Consider the following 27,410-nt stretch of genomic DNA (forward strand, 5'->3'; position numbering starts at 1 on the left):
AAAAAAACAAAGAAATAGACATCATTCAGGAAGGTGCCATATTAGTTTCAGGCAAAAATATCGTAGACAATACTACTTTGTTAGGTTCGTATCTCCTTATATTCCACAACACAATTTTAGTAAATAATATAACCCACATAAATGATAAGGGTAAAATTCTAAGATATATATCGAATCATAGATATAGCGATTTTGAATTAGTTGATTATATACAATCGAATGATAAACAATTTTCTTTTGATAATGTTAATATTTTAAATATTTTAATCATTTTGATATTGATAATGTTATTTTACTTCGGCTATAAATTAACCAAATTTGTACTTATTAAATCAATAAGAATACCGTCAGAAGAAATAGTGGAAAGCAGCATTCTAATACTGTCAGAAGAAATTAGAGCTCTATCAGAACTTCAAAATGTATCGGGACGAAACATTTAAGAATGGGGGGAGTTAACGTACCCAATTCTATTGAGCTCTTATACGAGTTGTAAACAATCTTTGGCTTTCCAAAACGAAAACAATTTCAATCTTGGGCCTACGCCTAATTGATTTCTAAGATGTACATGGAAAACCAATGTTTGCCCACACCCGGCTTCTCATAAACAATCTCACACCCGGCTTTCTGCAGATCCTGCACTTTAGGCATTTTACAGTTCTCTCTTTGGATGACGAAATCCAATACTCGGGATGGCGAAATCAATTGAAATGTTTATCGAAAAACTATTCCCGAAAGGGATCGACGATGCAAAGATCAAAAAGTTCAAGTCAGTCTTGATCCAGAAGCGACACCGCAAAGTCGAGCTAAAAATTAAGATCGCGCAAACCCTTTGTCCGGAATCCTTTGTGACCCTCAACTTAAATCTATATCTGTAAACTTAGAAGTTAAATAAAAACTTTTTAAAAACGCAATCCGCTACCGCAGTTATTTAATTTACACACATACACCAATGCGTCTATGCCATTTTTTTAGCACTGCTTTTCACTAAGCACCAAACAATGTTTATTGTTTCTCACTGTTACTGTTTTATACTGGTTATGGGTGAATTGGTGTCTGGGCCCATAACCTGTTAAAGTTATTTTATTTGTAAGACAGCAGAAGATCAGTATACAGAATTATATGTGCTTCCGAGTAATAATACGCAAGAGACTGACGCCGAAAGAAGAACATCGATATGAGAACATCGATATGCAGCAGGGCACATGCGCAGTGTTGTTAGAGATCAATATCTAATTATCGTGGCGGTCACTTTGAACAATTTTCCTCCAAGTCTGCAATTTGTCTTTCCGCGTTATCTAAGACATTATTGCATTAATCTTCAAAAGTATAAAGTTTACCACACACAACTCTCATTTTCCCAATTCTTTCCCTTTTTTTATCATTTGAAAATAAGGGTCCATGTTATAATAAACAATTAAATCCTAGGATGAGGCGACTATTTCAACGTCCCCCATCGGGTCCAAATATATTGAAATGGAACTGTTCATTTTTTCAATTGACCGCTTCGCCTTTCCTCTGGCAACAATGTTTGCATTTGATACTTGGAAACATAACACAAGCACTAGCAATGCTGACATTAGTCCCAGCTTAGACATTTGATGTCTACTACGAATACTTCAGGTCTCTTTTGGAGTCATTCCTGAGTCTTGCTCTTCGGACTCAATTCCAGCCAATGGACAAATTTTAGTTATAGGTCGTTTTATCAACCCGTCTTGATGTTTTATAGTTACTACTCTGACTCTACCATCATGTATTTCTTCTATTTTTCCCAAGGGCCATCTAGCTGGGTGACAGGTTTCATCTTTTATTAATACAATCTGTCCTTTTTTAATATTCTTCATTCTTATTTTCCATTTATTTGTTGAAGACATGTGCAAGTTATCCTTTTTAAGTGATGTTTCACTGATTTTACCCCAGCTTCCCAAATACCTCCAAAGTGAGGTCCTGCCGAGGGAATAAAATGCCACTCGATCTGTTCTCTTTCTAATTGTTCGGAGCAGAATCCAGCCGATTAGCTGCTTGCCAAATAGCACCTAATATGAACGCTTTCAATTAGAAACCAAATTTCTGGGATACATTGTTCCCCAAAATATCATTAAAACAGATCCAGACAAAATCTCCACAATACAAAACTATCCAATTCCTAAAAATATCAGAGAGCTACGTAGCTTCTTAGGACTAACAGGGTATTACAGAAAATTTGTCCGAAATTATGCCACAATTGCCAAACCATTAACAAAATATCTGAGTGGAGTAAATGGGAAAGTTTCACGAAGGGCATCCAAGAAAACATTAATACAGCTGGATGAACCATCAATTGGAGCATTTAATAATTTAAAGGACAGTTTAATAGCACATATTGAATTAGTACAACCAGATTACAATAAAAAATTCACATTAACCACAGATGCATCGGATATAGTAATAGGTGCAGTTTTGTCGCAAGATGGGAATCCCATAACATTTATTTCTAAAACTTTAAGTAAAACCGAGCAATTATATGCTACTAATAAAAAGGAATTATTAGCTATTGTATGGGCATTAAAAAATTTGCGAAATTATTTATACGGAGTGAGTGGAATTGAAATACATACAGATCACCAACCTTTGTCCTTTGCAATGTCGCAAAAAAATCCAAATGTTGAAATGAAACGTTGGTATTACTTCATAGAAAGTTTCACACCAAAAATCATTTATAAGCCAGGCTAAATTCAGAAGATAAAGCTATAATTATAGAAGAAACACATTGCAGAGCCCATAGAGGACTAAACGAAAATTACAAACAAATAACTAAGTTGTATTATTGGCCAAACCTGCACAAAAAATTAAAAGAATATATAAAAAATTGTGAGATCTGTAACAAAAACAAATATCACAGACACCCTGTAAAAATTCCAATTGGGGAAGCTCCCATTCCAGCAAAAGAAGGAGATCAATTACACTTAGACATATACTATGCCCAAAACCTAACATTCATAACTTGTATAGATTCTTATTCCAAATACTTGGTGGTCAAGGAAATTCAAAGTAAATTAAACATTGAAAATAAGGTAATGGAAATTTTGCAACACTTTCCGTTAGCAACATCATTAATGACTGACAACGAACCAAGCACAATTCAGCACAATTTAGATCATTCATACAAAGAAGTAACTTAACTATTTATTATGCTGATCCCAGACACAGCACCTCAAATGGTCAGGTAGAAAGGGTACATTCCACACTAACAGAAATAGCGCGGTGCATCAAGGATGAACTAAATCTAACAGATTATTCAGAAATAATAATAAGGGCGGCACTGAAATATAACCTGAATATACATTCAATCAAATGCCATATGACATATTGTATAACAAAATAGAGCACAAAAATAATCCAATATTACTTAAGGAAGCTCAGACCAAAATGCTTAAGCTACATAACAAAGACAGAAGAGAAAAAGATTATAAAATAGGAGAAGTAGTTTATGAAAAGAAATTCGGGGAAAGAAATAAACTTCAGTCCCGATACAAAAAGCAGGTAGTTAAGGAAAATCGACCGAATAAAATTATAATCAACAATAGAAACAGAATTATACATAAAGATAACATCAAATATTAAATATTTTTTCCAGAAAATGTATGCGAATATACTTATACTGACTTTTGTTATATTGACGACTTCGGAAGTAATTGACTATACGCATAGTGACTATCTATTGCTCAAAGACGACAGAGATTTTTACACTTATGAAACATACGCTGAACTTTTCCATATTACTAATTTGAGTTTTTATAGAGAGATAATTGATATAGAATCCAAATATGTCAACAATTCAATTAATTCAGACGATGAGTGGGAAATATCAATGGACTTAAGTCTATTAAAATTAATGATTTCAGAATTAGTTCCAAAACGGAATGAAAGGGGAATTAATGAATTAGGTACCATTTGGAAATGGATAGCAGGCAGCCCTGATCATGACGACTTTTTGAAAATACAAAATAAAGTAAATGAATTAACTGAAAATAATAATAAACAATTTGTAATAAATTCCAAATTTTTCAAAGAAATTGAATGGCTATCAAATTCATTAAAAAATTGCATCTTCAATGAAGAAACGATACTGAGAAAGCATCGTTTAAAATTAATAACTTTTGACCTACTAAATTTAGTTGATACCATAACCCTCTTAAAAGTAAACATTTTCAATACAAAAATTTTAAATAAAAACGAAATAGAGGACATTTATAAGCATGAAAAACATCCTGTTGAACTGTCTGATCTGCTGGACATTGCAACGGTTAAAATAATTCGAAATGCAGATTTAATAATCATTTATACAAAATATCCTCAAATTAAAGATATTTGCAAGTTTTACCATGCAAGAGCCATCTCACAAAATGATGGAATGTTAGTTATAAGTGAAAAAGTTTGTGAATGTAAGGAGAAATACTATTTAATGAATAATTTTAAAAGTGAAACTTTTAACAATTACGCACAAATAAATTTAAAGAAGACCTGTTTCACCAATTTACTTAATGGCTTTAAAGCCAACTGCACTAAGGGACTAAGGGACCAACTGCAAAAGGGAAAAAAACAAAGAAATAGACATCATTCAGGAAGGTGCCATATTAGTTTCAGGCAAAAATATCGTAGACAATACTACTTTGTTAGGTTCGTATCTCCTTATATTCCACAACACAATTTTAGTAAATAATATAACCCACATAAATGATAAGGGTAAAATTCTAAGATATATATCGAATCATAGATATAGCGATTTTGAATTAGTTGATTATATACAATCGAATGATAAACAATTTTCTTTTGATAATGTTAATATTTTAAATATTTTAATCATTTTGATATAGATAATGTTATTTTACTTCGGCTATAAATTAACCAAATTTGTACTTATTAAATCAATAAGAATACCGTCAGAAGAAATAGTGGAAAGCAGCATTCTAATACTGTCAGAAGAAATTAGAGCTCTATCAGAACTTCAAAATGTATCGGGACGAAACATTTAAGAATGGGGGGAGTTAACGTACCCAATTCTATTGAGCTCTTATACGAGTTTTAAACAATCTTTGGCTTTCCAAAACGAAAACAATTTCAATCTTGGGCCTACGCCTAATTGATTTCTAAGATGTACATGGAAAACCAATGTTTGCCCACACCCGGCTTCTCATAAATAATCTCACACCCGGCTTTCTGCAGATCCTGCACTTTAGGCATTTTACAGTTCTCTCTTTGGATGACGAAATCCAATACTCGGGATGGCGAAATCAATTGAAATGTTTATCGAAAAACTATTCCCGAAAGGGATCGACGATGCAAAGATCAAAAAGTTCAAGTCAGTCTTGATCCAGAAGCGACACCGCAAAGTCGAGCTAAAAATTAAGATCGCGCAAACCCTTTGTCCGGAATCCTTTGTGACCCTCAACTTAAATCTATATCTGTAAACTTAGAAGTTAAATAAAAACTTTTTAAAAACGCAATCCGCTACCGCAGTTATTTAATTTACACACATACACCAATGCGTCTATGCCATTTTTTTAGCACTGCTTTTCACTAAGCACCAAACAATGTTTATTGTTTCTCACTGTTTCTGTTTTATACTGGTTATGGGTGAATTGGTGTCTGGGCCCATAACCTGTTAAAGTTATTTTATTTGTAAGACAGCAGAAGATCAGTATACAGAATTATATGTGCTTCCGAGTAACATACGCAAGAGACTGACGCCGAAAGAAGAACATCGATATGAGAACATCGATATGCAGCAGGGCACATGCGCAGTGTTGTTAGAAATCAATATCTAATTATCGTGGCGGTCACTTTGAACAATTTTCCTCCAAGTCTGCAATTTGTCTTTCCGCGTTATCTAAGACATTATTGCATTAATCTTCAAAAGTATAAAGTTTACCACACACAACTCTCATTTTCCCAATTCTTTCCCTTTTTTTATCATTTGAAAAAAAGGGTCCATGTTATAATAAACAATTAAATCCTAGGATGAGGCGACTATTTCAACGTCCCCCATCGGGTCCAAATATATTGAAATGGAACTGTTCATTTTTTCAATTGACCGCTTCGCCTTTCCTCTGGCAACAATGTTTGCATTTGATACTTGGAAACATAACACAAGCACTAGCAATGCTGACATTAGTCCCAGCTTAGACATTTGATGTCTACTACGAGTACTTCAGGTCTCTTTTGGAGTCATTCCTGAGTCTTGCTCTTCGGACTCAATTCCAGCCAATGGACAAATTTTAGTTATAGGTCGTTTTATCAACCCGTCTTGATGTTTTATAGTTACTACTCTGACTCTACCATCATGTATTTCTTCTATTTTTCCCAAGGGCAATCCCAATTAATACAATCTGTCTGTTCGGGCGAAGCCCGAGTGTAAATTTTATACCATTGTTTTATTGCCTATCAATTCACTTTCTTTTCTATTTTGGTCATTATACTAAACTAACGTAACGTAAGCGTAGCTTTATCTATGCTCGCTCAGCAACATGCTCTCATTTAATCATCTATTCTTATCTATGCTCGCTCTTGTTATCTTTTCTTTCCTATGCCGTCGCTAAGCCGTCAGCAGCTGCGCCTGCTCTAGCAGTTACCGCTTGATATAGTTGGAGAACAGACCCTTTTGTCCCCAATCTATTACTTTGGCTCGAGATCGGCTCGCTTGCCTCATCCAAGTGTGTCACTCTAATACTATTGTAAAAGGCTCTGGCATCTTCGGCCACCCTCAACACACAAAATACCTATAATAAAATTTATAACGTTTTCGGAAATTAATAATTTGTGAAATTATTGAACAATCATAGTCAGCGAAAAAGCTCGTTGTCTCAACATTTGGTGACCCCGACGTGATCGTCAGTAACAATTTGGAAATAAACAATTATAAACAGTGAAAATTATCCGCTAAACATAACTGTTCGAACGCGAAGCGGTTAGTTCCCATTTCGTCGCGCGCTTGCTTACAAGCACTAATACAGCTACGTGCATTAGCGGCTTCGGGTTCGCTGCACTTGCGCTTGCATACCAAAAAAAATCAAACGGTTGGTTCTTCGATTCTTCTTTGTGCTTTGCTCGCTGCTGCCTGTCGAAAATGGATGAGTCTAATGACGTGCCGGAAAACAGGGTGTCTTTTTACAAACTAAAGGCACTCTCAATATACAAAAAAGCCGTTTCACTTCGAGAGACGATATTGAATGATGAAAACAACCCAATCAGTGAAGATGCGCTAAGTGTTCATTTAAAATTCTTGGAAAAAATGTCCGACTCATTTAATGTTACTCATTCTAATTTAGAAGAGCTTGATGTAAGCGAAATTGGCAGCGACTTAAGCAACAATTTTGACGATTTGGCGATGGAAATCGAAGTTCGTATTCGCTCAGCACTCCGCAGGACTACCCAGAACATGCCGCATCACTCAACGATACGACCCGAGCTCAACGTTACTGCCTCCGGAACTGTACGGTCACGATATCATATTCCTGACATTAAACTTCCCACTTTCCGTGGAGGTTATACTGAGTGGGCAGACTTTTACTCGATGTTTAGCACAGTAATAGATCAGGAGCCCTTTCTATCAAAGATTGAGAAGTTCCAGCACCTGCGCTCATGTTTGGATGGACCTGCCCTGGAGGCTGTTCGCTCTTTGGAAGTATCGGAGAGCAATTATGATATTGCATTGGACATTTTAAACAATCGTTTCAATAATAAACGTTTAATCTTTCAGGCACACGTCGCTGAGATTCTGAGGCATGAGAAGGTTGAAGATGGGTCAACTACAAAGCTACGTACTTTATCGGACAAGCTTCATTCTCACATGAGAGCGCTTAGATCGATGGGTACCATGGAGGAAATAGCTGGATGCATCATCGTTCACTCCACATACAAGTATCTCGACTCTGATACCAGGACCAAATGGGAGGAGCTGTCGCCCCCTAACGTCATACCAACATGGGACCATTTTTCGGCTTTTTTGGAGAGGAGATGTCAAGCCATGGAGACCATGGATCAAGCTATGTTGATTCAAATCCATAGCAGTCAGGTTGGAAAACATAAACGAATCACTCATTCAAAACACAGTCTTGTTGCTACAAATACATTCGTATTGGAATGCGTGTTCTGCGATAATAAAGGGCATAACATTTACAGCTGCACTCGCTTTGGAAACCTTTCGCCATCTTTGCGTCTTAGAGAGGCAAGGAAGCTTAGAGTTTGCTTCAACTGTTTGAAGAAGGGACATCGGAATACCTCCTGCAGTTCAGGCTCTTGTCGCACATGCGGTGAAAAGCATCATACCCTTTTACATATCAACAATCCGCTGCCTACGTCAGTTAACACGGAACCTGCAAACGCTACTACGTCTCCTATTCAGACAGACTTATGCCCAGGCCCCAATCTTTCAAGTTCTCTTGTTGCCGCTTCATCACCATGCTCGCCTCCTGCTCAGAATCTTAGCTCAGACGTAGTGCTTCTAGCCACGACAGTCATTATGATAAAGAGTCGAGTTGGTGATCTTCTTCCTTGCCGGGCTCTTCTGGATTCAGGCTCTCAGATTAATTTAATAACCTCTCGCTTTGCTCAGAGGCTTCAGCTGAAACGAGCCAAAGGGTCGGTATCAGTATCGGGTATCGGCGCTGATTCTGCATTTCACACGGAAGGTTCAGTTAATTTGGTCATTCAATCCAGGACTTCCGATTACTTCACGAGTCTCACAGCTCTCGTTGCTCCACGTATTACAGGAAACCAGCCTGCTTCTTCATTTGATGTATCCAAATGGGAAATGCCATCCAATATCAGCCTTGCTGACCCACACTTTAACAAATCTCAGCGCATCGATGTACTTATTGGAGCCAGCTTATTTTACGACATTTTATGCGTTGGACAGATCAAATTGGAGAGGGGACTTCCTATAATACAAAAAACCCGTCTCGGCTGGGTTGTCACAGGTGGAGGTCAGTACTCCCGCAGCTCAGTGCTCCTAGCTGCCTCTAGTTCGACGGAATTGAGTCAAACGCCTACCGTTGGTTTGGATGAGCTAGTGCGAAGGTTCTGGGAAGTGGAAAACTGCCACGGTCCCGCTACAGAAGCAACAAAGGAGGAAATTGCTTGCGAGGAACATTTCAAAAAACATTGCGGTCGGCTTCCAAGTGGCGAATATTGCGTTCAATTGCCTTTAAAGCTGAGTGACAGTCTTCTTGGAGATTCTTATCAACAAGCCTATCGCAGATTTCTCAATCTAGAGCGCAAGTTGGTTCGCAAACCGCTTCTCAAGGCCCAATACGCCGCATTTATAAAGGAATACGTCGATTTGAATCACATGTCCCCTGTCAAAAGTGACGCACTTAAACAATGCAAATTTTTTCTTCCTCATCACTGCGTCTTAAGAGAAGACAAAACCACCACAAAACTCCGAGTAGTTTTCGACGGATCCGCTTGTACATCTACAGGATATTCCCTCAACGATATATTGATGTCAGGCCCAACAATTCAGCCAAAGTTAGTTACGACTCTTCTTCGATTTCGTACCTTTCGTATAGCATTGACTGGTGACATTTGTAAAATGTATAGATGCGTCCGTGTCTCGCCCCAAGATAGTTTTCTGCAGTGCATACTGTGGCGTGACTCACCCCTCGAGGAGCTAAGGACATTCAAGCTGGATACCGTGACCTATGGAACGAAACCAGCAGCATTTCTGGCCGTCCGTTCTATGCACCAACTAGCGGCAGACGAGAGTTCGTCATATCCAATTGGCTCTGAAGTTGTGCTGCGGGACTTTTACGTGGATGATTTGCTAACGGGGGGAGATACTACAAATGAGGTGCTGGAAATAATTCGCCAGGTGTCAGGACTATTAGCCAAAGGAAATTTCAAGATCAGAAAATGGTGTTCCAACGATACATATGTACTCGATCAAACACCCCATGAAGATAGGGAAACATTTGTTAAATTTACTGATGGCAGCGATGTAACCAAGACGCTAGGTTTAGCATGGAATCCCACTTCGGATGAGCTATTATTTTCATTCTGTCCCAATCAAGTCCCTTCGAAACCAACTAAGCGAGTTGTATTGTCAACTATTGCACGATTTTATGATCCACTCGGACTTATAGGGCCAGTTATTACTAAAGCAAAAATATTTCTACAGCAGCTGTGGAAAGAAAAGCTTCATTGGGATGAAAGTCTGCCAGTCTCCTTACGCACAACTTGGATCAACTTTATTCAGCAGTTTGACTCTATGCAACAAATTTCTTTCCCGCGCCTATCTTTCCTTCGAAGCAGCAACCTTGAAATGCATGGATTTTGTGATGCCAGCATGAGTGCTTATGGAGCTTGCATCTACGCTGTTTCGCAAGGCGACAATGGAGTCAAGGCAAATCTTCTATCTTCCAGATCTCGTGTAGCGCCACTGAAGACTATCACAATACCCAAGTTGGAATTATGTGGTGCAGCGCTACTCGCTCAGCTTATGCATGAAGTGTCTTTGATGAACTTCAAGTGCTCTTATTATTGCTGGTGTGACTCCACAGTCGTTTTGGCTTGGATCAAGAATCAACCATCCAACTTCAATGTATTTGTCGCTAATAGACTTTCTGTTATTCAGGAACTCACATCTGGAATGTCTTGGCTGCACGTGCCAACTGATCTAAACCCTGCCGATATGCTTTCTCGAGGATCATTACCAGCTGAGCTCATCAATTCTCATCTTTGGAAGTATGGACCTACATACTTGACAGCCAGTAAGGATCAATGGCCAAGTACACCTGCTCTTCCAGAGCCGGTTTTGGAGGCACGAAAAACCATACTAATTACAAACTGCGCGTCAAGATATTTGGTGGAAGAATCAAAGTTTGTAAATTCCTTCCCCAAAATGCAACGAATTTTTGCGTATGTATGCAAATTCATTCATCGACGAAAGTCTGGAATAACTGTGGAGGACTTGCGTTTGGGAACCGAACTGCTTATTCGTCTTACTCAACAATCTCGTCTATCCACTGAAATAAGAGCCCTGGAAACGCGAAAGGACATCAAGGCTTCAAGCTCGATCGCCTCTCTTGCGCCATTTTTAGATGATTGCGGTTTGCTTCGAGTTGGAGGGCGTCTTAAAAACTCTACCTTGGACTTTGAAGCACGGCATCCCATAATATTGCCCAAGAATCATTCCATCACTTCTGCTCTGATACGGCACTTACACGAAAAGCACCTTCACGCTGGACCCCAGTCGCTATTAGCCATCATTCGTCAAACGTACTGGCCAATCGGTGGCCGAAAGACCGTAGCACACGTAATCCAAAAGTGTGTCAGATGCTTTAGAGTGAAGCCTCGAACTCTCGAGCAAATAATGGCAGATCTTCCGGTGGACAGAGTCAGCGAATCTCGTGCATTTTTAGTTACCGGCGTGGACTATTGCGGTCCGTTCCTGTATAAATCAGAAGTTCGAAACCGGCCCCCACTAAAGTGCTACATGAGCATTTTTATATGCTTCTCCACCAAGGCGGTTCACATCGAGCTTGTGAAGGATCTTACAACATCTGCGTTCCTCTCTGCTCTTCGCCGTTTCATTTGCACCCGTGGAAGACCGATTCGTATTTGGTCAGATAATGCCACAAATTTTGTTGGAGCGCGGAACGAACTGGCGGAACTTAAGTCGCTATTCCTAAGCGACAGTCATCAAGAAGCCGTGCATCAAGCTTGTCTCAACGATTGCATCGATTGGCGTTTCATTCCTCCTAGATCGCCACATTTTGGAGGATTGTGGGAGGCGTCAGTCAAGCTTGCTAAGCATCATCTTCGACGTGCCCTCGGATCCTCGCTTCTTGGATTTGATGAGCTGCGCACTCTCGCGTGCAATATCTGTGCAATCATTAATTCAAGGCCATTGTTTCCTCTTTCAGAGAACCCTGCAGATCTCGATGTACTCACGCCCAGCCATTTTCTAGTTGGCGCCCCTATCACAACCTTCTTGGAGCCTGACTTGGTTCATTTAAACGTCGATCGCTTGGACCGTTGGCAGAAGGTCACACAGCTTCAGCAAATCTTTTGGTCTCGCTGGCGCCAATCGTATTTAACCAGTCTTCAAGAAAGAACGAAGTGGCGCACCCGGAATCCTGAGCTTCACGTCAATGATGTCGTTCTTGTTAAGGACGAGAACTTCCCTCCTCTGAAGTGGCCTCTAGCGAGAATCCTCGAGCTCATCCCAGGAGCTGATGGCGTATCTCGAGTCGCCTTGATCAGGATGGCTACAGGTGTTAGCCGAAGAGCACTTGCAAAACTATGTCTATTGCCTCTACGAGATGAGGTGAAAGGCATGGATCCTTCCACGGGGGGAGTATGTTCGGGCGAAGCCCGAGTGTAAATTTTATACCATTGTTTTATTGCCTATCAATTCACTTTCTTTTCTATTTTGGTCATTATACTAAACTAACGTAACGTAAGCGTAGCTTTATCTATGCTCGCTCAGCAACATGCTCTCATTTAATCATCTATTCTTATCTATGCTCGCTCTTGTTATCTTTTCTTTCCTATGCCGTCGCTAAGCCGTCAGCAGCTGCGCCTGCTCTAGCAGTTACCGCTTGATATAGTTGGAGAACAGACCCTTTTGTCCCCAATCTATTACTTTGGCTCGAGATCGGCTCGCTTGCCTCATCCAAGTGTGTCACTCTAATACTATTGTAAAAGGCTCTGGCATCTTCGGCCACCCTCAACACACAAAATAGCTATAATAAAATTTATAACGTTTTCGGAAATTAATAATTTGTGAAATTATTGAACAATCATAGTCAGCGAAAAAGCTCGTTGTCTCAACACTGTCCTTTTTTAATATTCTTCATTCTTATTTTCCATTTATTTGTTGAAGACATGTGCAAGTTATCCTTTTTAAGTGATGTTTAACTGATTTTACCCCAGCTTCCCAAATACCTCCAAAGTGAGGTCCTGCCGAGGGAATAAAATGCCACTCGATCTGTTCTCTTTCTAATTGTTCGGAGCAGAATCCAGCCGATTAGCTGCTTGCCAAATAGCACCTAATTCTTGGCCCTCAGCCGCTTATTTTGTTTGTTACTTATGTCTATGTCACTCATTTGTTTGTTAAAGCTTTGCGCTTGCTTGCCCTGCTAAACGCTCTCTGCCAGCTCGCTCTTCGCTATCTCCGCTTTGCGTCTGCCTACCGACGTCGGCCGAGCGAAGCTGCGCTTAGCGATCGGAGCGGCAATGTAAAGGGCAGGCAAGCCACACTTGCAATTTGGATGTCACGCATTAAAGAACACATCGTAATTTTATTTCTGCGCCGAGTTTTATTTAATTCGAAATAATTAGTCGGCCGATTGGGGATAAAAAACATTATCTCCACATAAAATTTGGTGACCCCGACGTGATCTCTGAGTTGCAGTGTCAATTAATAATCATTCGCGATCGACATTCGTTAGCCCTAGCAAATTTTAGGCGGTTAAGCACAATTCGGTGCTAAATCACACTTACATACACCTACATACACGCATTGCTGGCTATTAATTTCTCTGTCGCGACAATTCGGTCAGTGCAGTGCGGTAGGCAGTGCAGCGAATTCACTAATACACACAAGCGGAGTACAAAGCGGAATCGGACAGCTCGCACAGCCGCACATCTAAAGGCATTAGCTGTAATCCCTTTGCTTTCGGTTCCCACGTTTATACGTATACAGGGTGTCTTTTTCGGTCGTGCTGAGTGACTCTTTTAAAACCTCAACATGGCAGCACCTGAGCCTACCAATGTCGCGAACGCAGCAATGCCGAGTGATGTAGATTTCTACAAGCACAAGGACGAGTCCATCGCGCGCCAACTAAAGGCCATGGATCGCTTTCTCACCAAGGAAGAGCTTGCCGAGTTAGATGAGGCAGAACTTCAAGCTCGCTTAGAGCAAATCGAGCGAATGAATGCGGATTTCGATGCCGCTCAAACGAGCCTTGAAAGGCTGGATTTCCTGCAGTTAGCCCATGATGCCCGGCTGGAATTTTCGAATGTTTATGTGAAGATTAGGTCCAGGCTGTCGCGGGAGTTGATGGCTGCTCGCACGGTAAATGTTGCCAATTCAACGGCTCGGCATACTCTCGAGGGGAATTCGTCGTTGTTCGCCTATAATAGTATAGACCGTTCTCGAATGCCCGAGTTGCAGCTTCCGGGATTCGGGGGGAACTACATGGATTGGCCAGAATTCCACTCGATGTTCTCGACAATGGTGCACAAAGACCATCGTATACCAATCATCGAAAAATTCCAATATCTTCGTGGATGTCTAGATGGTGCTGCGCTGGATACGATTCGTTCCTTGGAACTTTCTGAGGAGAATTACGACAAGGCGTTGAATTTGCTAATGTTGCGATTCGATAATAAACTGTTACATTTTCAGGCACACGTCAAGGCTATTTTCGGGCTGCAATGGGGTGGAGAAGGGCTCAGCTATCGGCTTGCGCGCGCTCAGCGACAAAATCAATTCGCACTTGCGTGCACTTCAGACCTTGGCGACCCCGCAGGAGATTTCGGATGGGTTGCTGATCTTCATCATAGGCACGAAACTGGACCACAAAACAAAGGAGAAATGGGAAGAGAACTTGCCGACGTCAGGATTGCCTCGGTGGTCAAGCATGGGCTCATTTTTGGAAGCGAGATGTCGGATGCTGGAGAATTTGGGATCAGCCATGGCAACAAGTCCTAGTCAACAGGTGGGAGAAGACAAACCTGTCACCCTTATCACCTCCAGTAACGACCATCCTAACCCCATATGTAACCATTGCAATTCCTCCGAGCATTACATATCTAGATGTCAGGCATTCCTGAATCTCTCTGCGTTTGAACGATACAATGAAGCAAAGAAGAGCCGCTTGTGTTTGAACTGCCTCAACAAAGGCCATGCATTGCAGAGGTGCAGGTCAGGACTTTGCAGGCATTGCCAGGCCAAACATCACACGCTACTCCACATTCCATCGGGAACTGGTGCTTCTTCTTCCTCTTCACCGGCCGAGGAATCGATCCAGCAAGAGGCCGCGACTGTGCTTCTAGCAAGCGGGTGTTCTAGCCCTCCCCCCTCGATCCAGAAATCTCAGCCTAGCCAGAACGTGTTGCTACCTACTGCCCTCGTCCATGTAACAGATCGTTATGGAGCACTTATCCCATGTCGTGCCATTTTGGATTCTGCATCACAGGCAAACTTTGTAACATCTAGACTTGCTGATCAGTTGCAGTTGGATCATCGCTCGTCTTATGTTCACATCTCTGGAATCGGAGATTCCATTCTACCTTCGAGCAAGTCTGTACATATAGTTGTACAATCCCAGGACGCAAGCTATCGAGCTTCTTTCGCTGCAATTGTCACCAACTCAATTATGGAAATGCAGCCTAACTTCGGCGTAGACGCAAAGGATTGGCCAATGCCGAATAATCTAAAACTAGCTGATCCTAATTTGTCCAAGCCCCAACGTATCGATCTGTTGATAGTTTCTGGTTTGTTCTTCGATTTAATGTGCGTCGGACAGATTCCAACATTGCAGGAGACAAAACTTGGTTGGATAGTATCAGGAAGCATTGATAGCTCGGAGAATAAGCGTGGAGCTTTAGCCGCTTTTGAAAATTCCTCGTGCATCTCTATTGACGATTTTCGACCCACAACGCTGGAGTACCAAAACTTAGAGCAGCAATGCAGGAAACAGCTGCTCGAGTGCCAGGGGCAAGTGGAAAAACTGCGATTGGAGAATCAGGAACTGCAGCGCGAACTTTTCCATATATTAAAAACCTACATATCCACGCTAAATGAAATTCAACTTTCAACAATTTCTACATTGCTAAATTTCCTGCCATTCTATGCAATTACAGAGGTTCCCGATGATCAAGACGTAATCACGACAAGCCGCCTTCGTAAAGAAGCGGCGATTGCTGCGTTCGCCGATCATCCCAGCGTAGCCGCCAGCTGCGCCCAAGCAAGCATCTTCAAGAGGGCCGTTGGAAAAATAGCGGTTCTGCCCCTTCAGGATGAATCTGTTGAAAGCCTTTGCCTTCCAACGGGAGGTGAATGTTCGGAGAAGAACCCAGCCGATTAGCTGCTTGCCAAATAGCACCTAATTCTTGGCCCTCAGCCGCTTATTTTGTTTGTTACTTATGTCTATGTCACTCATTTGTTTGTTAAAGCTTTGCGCTTGCTTGCCCTGCTAAACGCTCTCTGCCAGCTCGCTCTTCGCTATCTCCGCTTTGCGTCTGCCTACCGACGTCGGCCGAGCGAAGCTGCGCTTAGCGATCGGAGCGGCAATGTAAAGGGCAGGCAAGCCACACTTGCAATTTGGATGTCACGCATTAAAGAACATATCGCAATTTTATTTCTGCGCCGAGTTTTATTTAATTCGAATAATTAGTCGGCCGATTGGGGATAAAAAACATTATCTCCACACTAATATTGGAACCACTTTAATGTTGTCTCTGAGGGCTCTGTGGTATTCCTAGTCTAATTTGCGCGAAGCTCCAACAAAGTTAGTTCCAAAAATCTTCTAAGTGCAGCTAGAAATGCATCTGAGGTAACATCGCTGACTACTCCCAAATGAATAGCCTTTGTCGCCATGAATACGAATACGGCAATATATCCCTTATAGGATTTCTGCCCCCGGTTTTTAGAGCATCGTATGTAGTAAGGCCCGGCGAAGTCTACCTTTGTATTTGTAAACGGGTGCGACATTGTAGCTCTGTGTTTCGGCAGATTTCACATAATTTGTTCTGCAGTATTCTGTCGATACCTAGCACAGGTGAAACACTCTTTGAGTTTTTTCTTTAAGCATTTTCTTAGCCCAAATATCCAAAATTTTCGCTGGATATAGTTTCGCATCAAATTAATGCCACCGTGCAATGTTTCTTTATGTGCGTTTTTGATAATTAAAGTGACACTTATATAAAATCAAAGGATGTTTAACCTCAAATTCCGCGTTGGAGTTTTGCAATCTACCTCCAACTCGTAACAATCCATCTTTATCTAAGAAAGGATTTAAGCTTAATAGTTTATTTTTTGTTTCTATTTCCTTTTTATTAATTAGGCTAGCTATTTCGGAACTGAATTGGATAGCTTGTTGTTGTTTTACTATTAATACTTTGGCACTCTTAATCTCCTTCACTGTCAAAAATGGAGGAAATTCTTTTTTTTTGGTTTGATTTGAATAAACCTCAATACATATGCAATGATTCTTTCTAGTTTATGCATTGACGAATATTTTTGTAATAATTCATAAAAAATGTTATTTTTTGCTATTACAATTGTTGTGCCAACAACTTATTTTTTTTCTTCCTCTTTTGGCCAATGTTCCTTAGATTTCGCCAACCATTCAGGCCCTTTTCACCAAATCTTAAAATCTTGTAGCGTATCTGCAGCTTATATGCCCCTTGATGCTACATCTGCTGGATTGTCTTCAGTTCTAACATAGAGTAATAGTAGAATCACTCCAGGCATAACACTCTACATTACTTCCAACCGCTATTTTCACCCGCTGAATTAATTTTGCCAGAAGATGTGCTGCACAAAGTTATAGTTTTGGAATAGTTTTCCGATTCTCTTTGGATTAAGTTTGCTTTTGCTGGCTATTATAATTGTAGAACTATCTACCTTGGCATACACTACAGCAGCATAAGCCTTTTCGGATGCATCGGCAAACCCATGAATTTGCATCGACTAATTGTGCTGAGAATTTAGCCATCTTAGTATCCGAATGCTCTCTAACTCTGTTAAACTATTTTTAAATGAATTCCAATCCCGAGTATCCTGTTCTGATTCTGGTCTGATGAGCTCGTGAGGTGGCTCAAAGGGGGCCTAGCTGAGGCCACCGGACGGGTCGCAGGTTGCGGATAGCGAACGACCTACCTATATACAGGTCATATAGGTAGGTCAGCTGCGAATAAGCGTATAAGTAGCTCACACACTCCCCTATCCCTACACACTACCTACCCACATCCCAACCCCCACATTCAGCTCACACCGGGCCGGACTAAGAGTGTTATTCGACCCGTGCCGAGAGTTAGCCTGGCTGGGGGCCCGGTATATAAAACTAGCCCAGTCGTTAACGGAGAGCTCAGGGACTTGGCAGCCCCCTGTTCTAAGTATGCCTTATCCGGGCAACGTGGATCTCTGCCCGGACGGACCCTTCTCTGCAGCTCGTGGGAAAAGAATAGAAGATATGAAAAACAAACAAAATGACTCTGGCAATCCCAAAATGCCAACAGGGAGCAATCCCAAACAAGGGAAGGCAGCGGCCCAAAGGCCTGGCCCAACCCGCAAATCAGCAGTGAAAACCTGCGCGGCGGAAGATGCTAGGGAGAGCCGAAAGGGGTCCCATCCCGGTGTCGGGGTGGGTGGTGAATTGGCTCCCAAAACCGATACCTTGGCAGAGTGGCTATGCAATCCTGCGGCTGCTCTGCCTGTTGGTAAAGTGGCGGGTGATGAGTCACCATCTACTAGTGTTCAAATCTTTTACATATGCCGATAGAAGGAGTGCTGGCAATATACTGCGTCGGCAGAACGCAAGCCAGATGTCCTGCCCGACGGACAAATGGATAAAGAAGGTTGAGTGGGCCTCGAAGGTGCTGCCGGAAGGAAGCACCGAAGGAAGGCAAGGAAGCACCGAAGAAGGAAGACCCTCAGCCAAAAAGGCAGCGCTCGCAAGAGACTCCTGAGCCAAAACCGAAGCGCTCCAGAGTACTGCCTAACACATCGTTCGCGCAGATTGCCAGAGAAAGGACGCTGATTGGCATCCTGGACAAAGGCAGCGCGGACTCCAGAATCCGTAGGAACCAGTGGAATTGGGTGGAAGCGGCACTGGCCGACCGCTGCTTTGAGCTGCTGGAAAAGCAGCCAGGAAAGCAGCCAGAAAGATTGCAAAGATGCAACCCCCACCTTCCAACAGCGGACTGGAAGGTGGTCAAAGTTGAGACGACACAGGGCCCCACAAACCAGGCGGTGGTCGTCCTCAACAAAGCGTCGCTGGCCCCGATTGAGGCTGCCAAAGGCGAGCTCAATTTTGGGTTCAGCTCTGTGACCGTAAAGGTCTACAAGTCGGATGCAGCGGCCGGGGCACGTCCTGTCGACAAGCCAGTCGAACAGGACGCTGCCTCGAAGTTCGAAGCACCCGACGATCACACAGAGACAGACCCAGAGGGCTACTCCACCGATGGCACGCTGAGATGCGACTTCGAGGCGATGTGTTGCCACGAGGAAGTCGAGGACGATCCAGATGCCGACATTACAGTGGTGGAGAACACTAAGGATGTCCTTGAGGCTCCTTCAGATCAATCTCCACCACTGTAAAGCAGCATCCGCTGCTTTTATACTCCGCCTCGAAGAGAGCGGAGCAGACGTAGCCCTGATCCAGGAAACTTGGATAGTGGGAGACAAGGTTTGTGGACTAGGGTCGAAGGAGTACAAGATAATTGTAGCTCAACATGAAGGTAAAACCCGCACCTGCATTCTCGCCAGAAAGCACCTTTATATCGTTCTGCTCCATAATTATAGCGATAGCGACAACACGGCGGCAAGCCTGGAGCTGAAATGGACACATGAAAGGGCTGAAAGGGCTGATGTCGTCCCACATGGCCCATGAGGGAAACGATCCTCCCAACGACCTTGTTCGCAAACTAGCCAGCGACAGCGAGAAGTCGGACATAGACCTATTAATAGGTTGCGATGCCAACGCTCACCTCACTCAATGGGGGAGCTCGAACACAAATGTAAGGGGTGAGTCACTTTTCAGCTTCATCCTTAACTCAAATCTATTTATTTGTAATCGGGGAAATCACCCCACTTTTATAATTAACGAGGGGGAACGTTGTGAGTTGCTGCGGACACCGCAACTCTAAGGTTATACCCGATACTAAGTCAGTATGGCTCTCCTCCGGCAGACGCCGCTAATATTTAACGACACGACAAAGAGTGCGTGCGAGAGAGACAGAAAATCAGTCTGAGCGTGACGTCGGGCGCTGCGTAGCCAATGCAAATTGATTTGTTCCTTTTGGCTACAAAAATTATCTGATCTGATCCAGATTCAGCAATCTGATAGATATGGTCGGTATCTATGATTCTGCGTTTTTAGTTTTCTCAAATCTGCAATATTGTGGATGCAACAGATTTTCGTCCTTTGTGGGGGCGGAAGGGGGTGGGGCGAAATTTTGAGATAAAGGTTTTATAGTGAGATCTAACAGAAGTGCGGATACCAAATTTGGTTACTCTAGCTTTAATAGTCTCTGAGATTTGTGAATATCCCCAGATTTGCATCCTTTGCGGGGGCGGAAGGGGGTGTGGCGAAATTTTGAAACAAACTCGTCTCGGTCCGATATATTAGGAGTGTGGATACCAAATTTGGTTGCTCTGGCTTTTATAGGTTCTGAGATCCTTGAACTCATATTTTGCAATTGGCAAAACCGACCATGAAACCTGTGTGTTAGAGTGAGACAGAGCGAGAAAGAGTGAAATTGTTTTCGTGATTCTGGCTATAATAATTATACGATCTGCTTCAGATTTTGCACTCTAGAAGATATAGTCATCTTCTACGATTCTGCGTTTTTAGATTTCTCGTATCGTCGAAATTGTGGATGCCACAGATTTTCGCCCTTTGTGGGGGCGGAAGTGGGCGGGGCAAAGTTTTGAAATATTTTTGGAGCAGTGACATATCACAGAAGTCTGGATCCAAAACATCGTTGCTCTAGCTCTTATAGTCTTTGAGCATTAGGCGCTGAAGGGGACGGACAGACGGACAGACGGACGGACGGACAGACAGACAGGGCTCAATCGACTCGGCTATTGATGCTGATCAAGAATATATATACTTTATAGGGTCGGAAACGATTCCTTCTCATTTTGAGTATCGGGTATAAAAATCGACAGGAGGTTATTGACATCACCTTAGTGTCTCCCAACCTGTTAGACATAGTCAAGAGTTGGCAAGTCCTTGATGACCACTCTTTCTCTGACCACAGATACATCGAGACCACACTATCCCTCAAGTGTCCGAAACCTATGGACTATATTAATCCCAGGAAAGCCAACTGGGAAAAATATAGCTCAGCCCTGGAGGACTTACTCCGCTCCAAAGAACCATCATGCCCGGACACAAAAGACGACCTAGATCGCCTAGTGAACAGGTTCACAGAAGCATGCAACAAAGCCTTCGCGGCAGCATGCCCCTCTAGCAAACCTAGGGGGAAAAAGAATCCACCCTGGTGGTCAAAACAAATAGACATCCTACGTAAAAGCTGCAGGACCCTCTTCAACAGGGCCAAAAGCGTACGAGGAGAGCCACTGGGCAGACTACAAAATCAGTCTGTCACTATATAAAAAGGAAACAAGGAAAGCAAAAAGGGCCTTTGGGAAACAATTTTGCTCGGAAATTGAGGAAACGTCAGAGGCCGCAAGGCTTCGCAAGATTCTCTCAAAAACTAACCCCTCGGTAGGGTATCTTAAAAGGAATAATCGCTAAGTGCGATTTCCTCGAACTCGGCCACCGTGGCAGACTGCCGCAAATCTCTGCACGAGATGGCTCAGCAATTTGCTATTAGCCTGATTTGGGTCCCGGGCCACCGGGACATCGAGGGCAACTGTATAGCGGTCGAGCTGGCCAGATGTGGCACTACAATCCCCCTTCTCCAAGACAAGGAGGATATCTGTATGCCAATGGCCGCCTGTCGCAGCTGTAGAGACGAGGAAGAGGAGGAGACAGTGGAACATCTGTTCTGCTCCTGCCCAGCTCTCAGCAGAAGAAGGCTACAGCACCTGGGCTCAGCCTTTCTACACGACATCTCAGAGATGTCCAAACTATGTCCCAGGAGGATAGCGAACTTTGTGAGAGCATCTGGATGGGATAATTGCTGACAGGAAGTCTCACAACGAACGAAGGAATGGCCGAAGCCGGCCCTTGTGTGACGGGTTTCCGAGCGAGCCCGGCAGCCGCCTCAACATAACCTAACCATCCTGTTCTGATAATTCTTCATCCCAATTTTTGTCTGCTAGCCAAATATTTTGAATAAATAATTTTCCGACAAGTGTCACTGGAGACAAGCAGCCTAAGGGGTCATACATCTTGGCTAAGGTAGATAATACTATTCTCTTGTTAGTTTTCTTAATTGGTTCATAGTGGAAATTTAACCTAAACTCGTCTTTAACCGGTTCCCATTGTAGTCCTAAGTTTTTGACCGATTCATTCTCCTCAATGGTTAATACTTTATTTTCTTGGTCATCTCTAATGCCTTCTATAATTTCTGTTATATTTGTCATCCACTTTCTTAAGTTAAACCCAACCTTATTAAACTCCCGGATGCTAATCTTTTAACTTTTCGTTTGGATTATCCCTCCAAATTATATGCAAATATTGTCGATCGTCTTTATCAACATTAATTTGCCGGTACATTTTTTCAATGTCCGCAGATATTACAAATGGCCATTTACGCCATTTCACCATAATAACGAAGATATCTTTTTGTACCCTTGGTCCAACCCACATGATATCATTTAAACTTTTATTGTTTGTGTTTTTTGCTGAGGCATCTCTTATGACTCCTTGATGGGGCAAATAATATTTCCCATCTTCTTTTGACTCTACCATATGTCCTAAGTTTTTATTATTTATTTTTATTTTTAATGTTTTATTATAGCTGAGCTTTCTTTCTAAACTGTAAAATCGCGCTATAGCTTGGGGTTTTGAATCTCCTAGATCCTTTTCTTTTTTAAATGGTATTGTAACCACATACCTACCATTCTCATCTCTTCTTGTTGTTTCCAAGAAATGCTCCTCGAACACATCTTCTTCTAAGTCATTCTTTTCACTTTCCAATTCCCAGAACAGTTCTAAGTCCCCAACTTCAATTGTCGCCACAATATATTTATCACCTTTTGACTTGGTTCAATCGGATATAATCCATCCGAATTCTGTATTTTGTCCAAGTAGTCCGTCTATTTTTACTACTCCGTCTTATAAAATATGGGTATACAAATCTATCATAATTATTACATCTACCCTACTTGGTTTGTTAAAGTTAGGGTCTGCCAACAGATAATCTTGCCACTTTAATGGTAAAGCTTTAATCAGTTTTGGAAGAATAATTGCATCAATATTTAGAGGACCTTTATTATAATCACGAGTTTTCGCCGATAAAGTAACTTTGTACTTTGAAGTGCAAGAGTATGTAGATTACACTCACCTTACCTAGGTGTTCGCTCTTTTTATACTCGATACTCAAAATGAGTATTGGGGTATATTAGATTTGTGGTGAAAATGGATGTGTGTAACGTCCAGAAGTAATCGCTTCCGACCCCATAAAGTATATATATTCTTGATCAGCATCAATAGCTGAGTCGATTGAGTACTGTCTGTCCGTCCCCTTCAGCGCCTAGTGCTCAAAGACTATAAGAGCTAGAGCAACGATGTTTTGGATCCAGACTTCTGTGATATGTCACTGCTACAAAAATATTTTTTTAAACTTCTCCCCGCCCACTTCCGCCCCCACAGATCGTATAATTATTATAGCCAGAATCAAGAAAACAATTTCATTCTTTCTCGCTCTATCTCTCTCTAACACACAGATCAAAATCATGGTCGATTTTGCCAATTGCAAAATATGAGTTCAAGGATCTCAGAACTTATTAGAGCCAGAGCAACCAAATTTGGTATCCACACTCTTGTTATATCGGACCTTGACCGTTTCGTGTCCAAATTTCGCCACACCCACTTACGCCCCCGCAAAGGACGAAAATCTGGGGCATCTACAAATCTCAGAGAGTATTAAGGCTAGAGTAACTACATTTGGTATCCGCACTCCTGTTAGATCTCACTATAAAACGTATATCTCAAAATTTCGCCTTGCCCCATTCCGCCCCCACAAAGGACGAAAATCTGTTGCATCCACAATATTGCAGTTTCGAGAAAATTAAAAACGCAGAATTATAGATAAAGATTATATCTATCAGATTGCTGGATCTGGATCAGATCAGATCATTTTTATAGCCAAAAGGAACAAATCAATTTGCAGTGGCTACGCAGCGCCCGACGTCACGCTCAGACTGATTTTCTGTCTCTCTCGCACGCACTCTTTGTCGTGTCGTTAAATATTAGCGGCGTCTGCCGGAGGAGAGCCTTACTGACTTAGTATCGGGTATAACTCTAGAGTTGCGGTGTCCGCAGCAACTCACAACGTTCCCCCTCGTTTTGTTTTGTTTTCAACTTGTTTTTTTGGGCGTGTTTTTGAGTCGCGCCTTCGATGCACGGAAGTTGCACATGCCACCAAACGGAAATTGAGACATCAAATTTAATGAATAACCGAATGAATGTTGTGAATATACAACGAATACGAATACGGGTACGGGTATGGGTATGGGTACGAGTCTTTTTCAGGTGCTGTCCGACTTTCGCCTTCAACCAAAAAAGAGTTGTAAAAAATACTTTACAACTCATTAAAAATTATTATTGTTGGGCGGCCATAAAGATGAGGATGCAACAGAGATCCTGCCACACAGGACTGCCTGTGTGGTGGAGGTGTCATTGGGTGGATCCCTTTTTTCGGGATTGCTCTTAAAAATATTACACCGAAAAAAAAGAACACACACAAATTTGCGTAAAATTTTGCGGCCACATTTCAGCATTTTCCTTGGAAAATGCCTGCCTGCCTCGAGAGGAGTGGCAGTGAGAGGAGCAGTGGGAGGCGCCATTTGTCGGAAGGTGAGAAGATTGCAAAGGTTAAAACGCCTTTCATTCTTATTAGAGTTGAAAAAGTTTGCTCAAGGCTTCGGCTTCGGCTTCGACTCCCGTTGCTGCCTTATTTCCCACGAATTTTCCAGCGGGTGGTGTGGGGGACGGGGGAAAAAGGTTAAGCAAAGTTTTGATGCGCAAAAAGGTCGTACTTCGAGTGCTTCTGAGAATGTTTAATTCAATTTCTTGAGCTAATATTTCCCCTACCTTCCTGACACTCGAGAAATGATTTTAATCAAAGGGAAAAGAGCAAGACAGAGCGGGAGAGAGAGGGGAATGAGGAAGCAGAGCTGCCCTGCGATAAGTGCTCGCTGATGGACAGACTTATCGATGGATAAACCAGGGGATTATCTGTCAGAGTTAATGTCAGGCGGAAGTTCTGCACAAAAAAAGCAATAAACTCTATCTTAAGATGCGAAAACATTGCTGGAAGCGTGGCACTAAAACAACACGGCACTTCTGATATTCTTTATCGATAACTGGGTGAAATTTCAACGATTTTCGATTGCCTTGGGACTATCTTTCTGGCTTAACATCAGTCGGAAGTTCTTCTGCCTTAAGATTGGAAAACCATTGCTGGAACCGATGTATAATTTATCCAAACAAAAACTACACACTTCTGATCTTCATTATCGATAACTGGCTTGAATTTCAACGATTACCGATTGCCATAATCTATAAAAGACCTTTTGTCTTTGCAAGTGGTAGTTCATTGTAAAAGAAAGATAATTTCAGGTGAAATTCGTTTCTTAAGATAGGGAAAGATTTGTTTAAAGTGGAGGCATCAATCTAGAAAACATTCCTACATGTTTTCTGATAGGTTTTTCAACTAAAGGTAACCTTAAGCGGAAGTACAGTCGCATGCGATCAATATTGAGCGATATCTTGGGGCTCGGGAAACAGATAATGTTATACAGCAGTTCTTGGATAGCCCCCATCGATAGCTGATGGCAGTGCCTCCAGCAAATGAGACAAATTTATGAGAAGACTAGTATTGTGCAGTGCGGAGGCATTGTTTAAAGCGGGTGTACTACTCATCGATTAATAAAAGCGTTTTCTGAGGGTCGAAAACTGCTGGGAATTGCAGTCCGTGCGATAATTTGTAGAGATACTGTTATACAGCAGGTCTTGGGTGGTCCCAATCGATAACTGATAGAAGTGATAGCAAATATTGTGATAAATTCGGAAGATTAATCGTATTTCAAAGAGTGGAAACATCGTTGAAATCGGGTTAACTCTAACTTATCGATTAATAAAAGCCTCTTTCGATGGCCGATAACTGTTCGGAAGTGCATTCCGTGCGATAAATTGTGGAGATGTCCTCGTAAATATTGGAAATTGAGAGACAGAAATGTTCTAGAGCAGTTCTTGGATAAACCCAATCGATAGCAGAGCGGACGGAAGTGCTACCAACAACTAAGATAAATTCTGAAGAAGCGTTCTTACCACTTATCGATTGATAGCGTCTTCCGATAGGCATAATCGATAACTATTTGAAAGTACTTTTATGCCATAAAATAATCTTGAAAACTGGAAGTAAAACCCAGCCATCGGGGAAATGGCATATCTCTTTTCTGGCACACTTCTTCAATGGCTGTTTGAACATCTGGTTTCCGTATAATTTGTTTCTTTTTTATAGAAACATTGGCGTTATACAATAAAACAACTAACAGCCGAATAGAGCTACCGACTAACGACTCCTTAGACCCTGATTTCCGTCTAAATTCCCCTGAAAATTCCTGTGCATTCTGGCAGCCTCAAAATGTGTCTAGGAATTTAGCTTGTTCTCTTCTTGAAAGCCATAAAAATAACTCGCAATCTGGAAGGAAAGTTTCTTTTTATTATGCGATATGTTTGTTCAACAATTTTCACTAAACGTTTTACTGGAAAATGGCCAAAGGAGGCGACACTCGAGGCGGCAGGGAGGCAGAAGCCAATTGAATGCATTTTATTAATGGCATCCATGACTTGGCCTCTGGCTTGTGGCCCGGGACTTGGGCTTAGATTGGGGGTTGCTTTGGGGGCTCTTGGCATCGATTGACAAAAGGCGACAATAAAGTCATCTTGCCCCCAACCTGCCTGCCCCCCTGCCGCATTTTGTGGCTTCTGTCTGCTGTCTGCTGCAGTTGCACTTAATTTTATCTATTATCCTTCATTTTTGTCATTGTCTAAGAGGAAAATGAAGATTCTGGAGACACACACACGTGCATATCCTTTGAGTCTTTTGTGGTGGAGGCATGTCTGGCTTTTCCGATAGGATCTACGGCAGCAGCAGGTGTGCCATTGAAAGTTTTTAGATGGGATGCTGGCTGCTCCTGGCAGCCTTTTCTCCTGCTGTGTGTTTGGAAAATGTGATAAAATGATTATAAAATAATTTTCACAAACAATGGCAGCCCCACATGCTCACGTACTACCTCTAGACCTGTTCCTGTTGGAAAATTCTCTCCTTCAAAGTTCTGACTCTCCTCTGGTCCTGCTGTGTGGTCATCCTGTGGTTCCTTCTAATTGAATAGATTACGGGGTCACAGGATCTTTAATGGCTGCTGCCTGAGCTCTCAAAAGTTTCTCAACTACTTTTTCACCCTCTCTACTGTGGGGGGGGGCATTAAATATTCCCCAAAAATTATTCCTTCCATAAACATTTGCCACACAAATCGTACAAGAGAGTGGCAGTGC

This window comes from Drosophila persimilis, unplaced genomic scaffold (genome assembly GCF_003286085.1).
Source record: "Drosophila persimilis strain 14011-0111.01,24,50 unplaced genomic scaffold, DperRS2 tig00001286-arrow-arrow-pilon, whole genome shotgun sequence".
Lineage (NCBI taxonomy): Eukaryota > Metazoa > Arthropoda > Insecta > Diptera > Drosophilidae > Drosophila > Drosophila persimilis.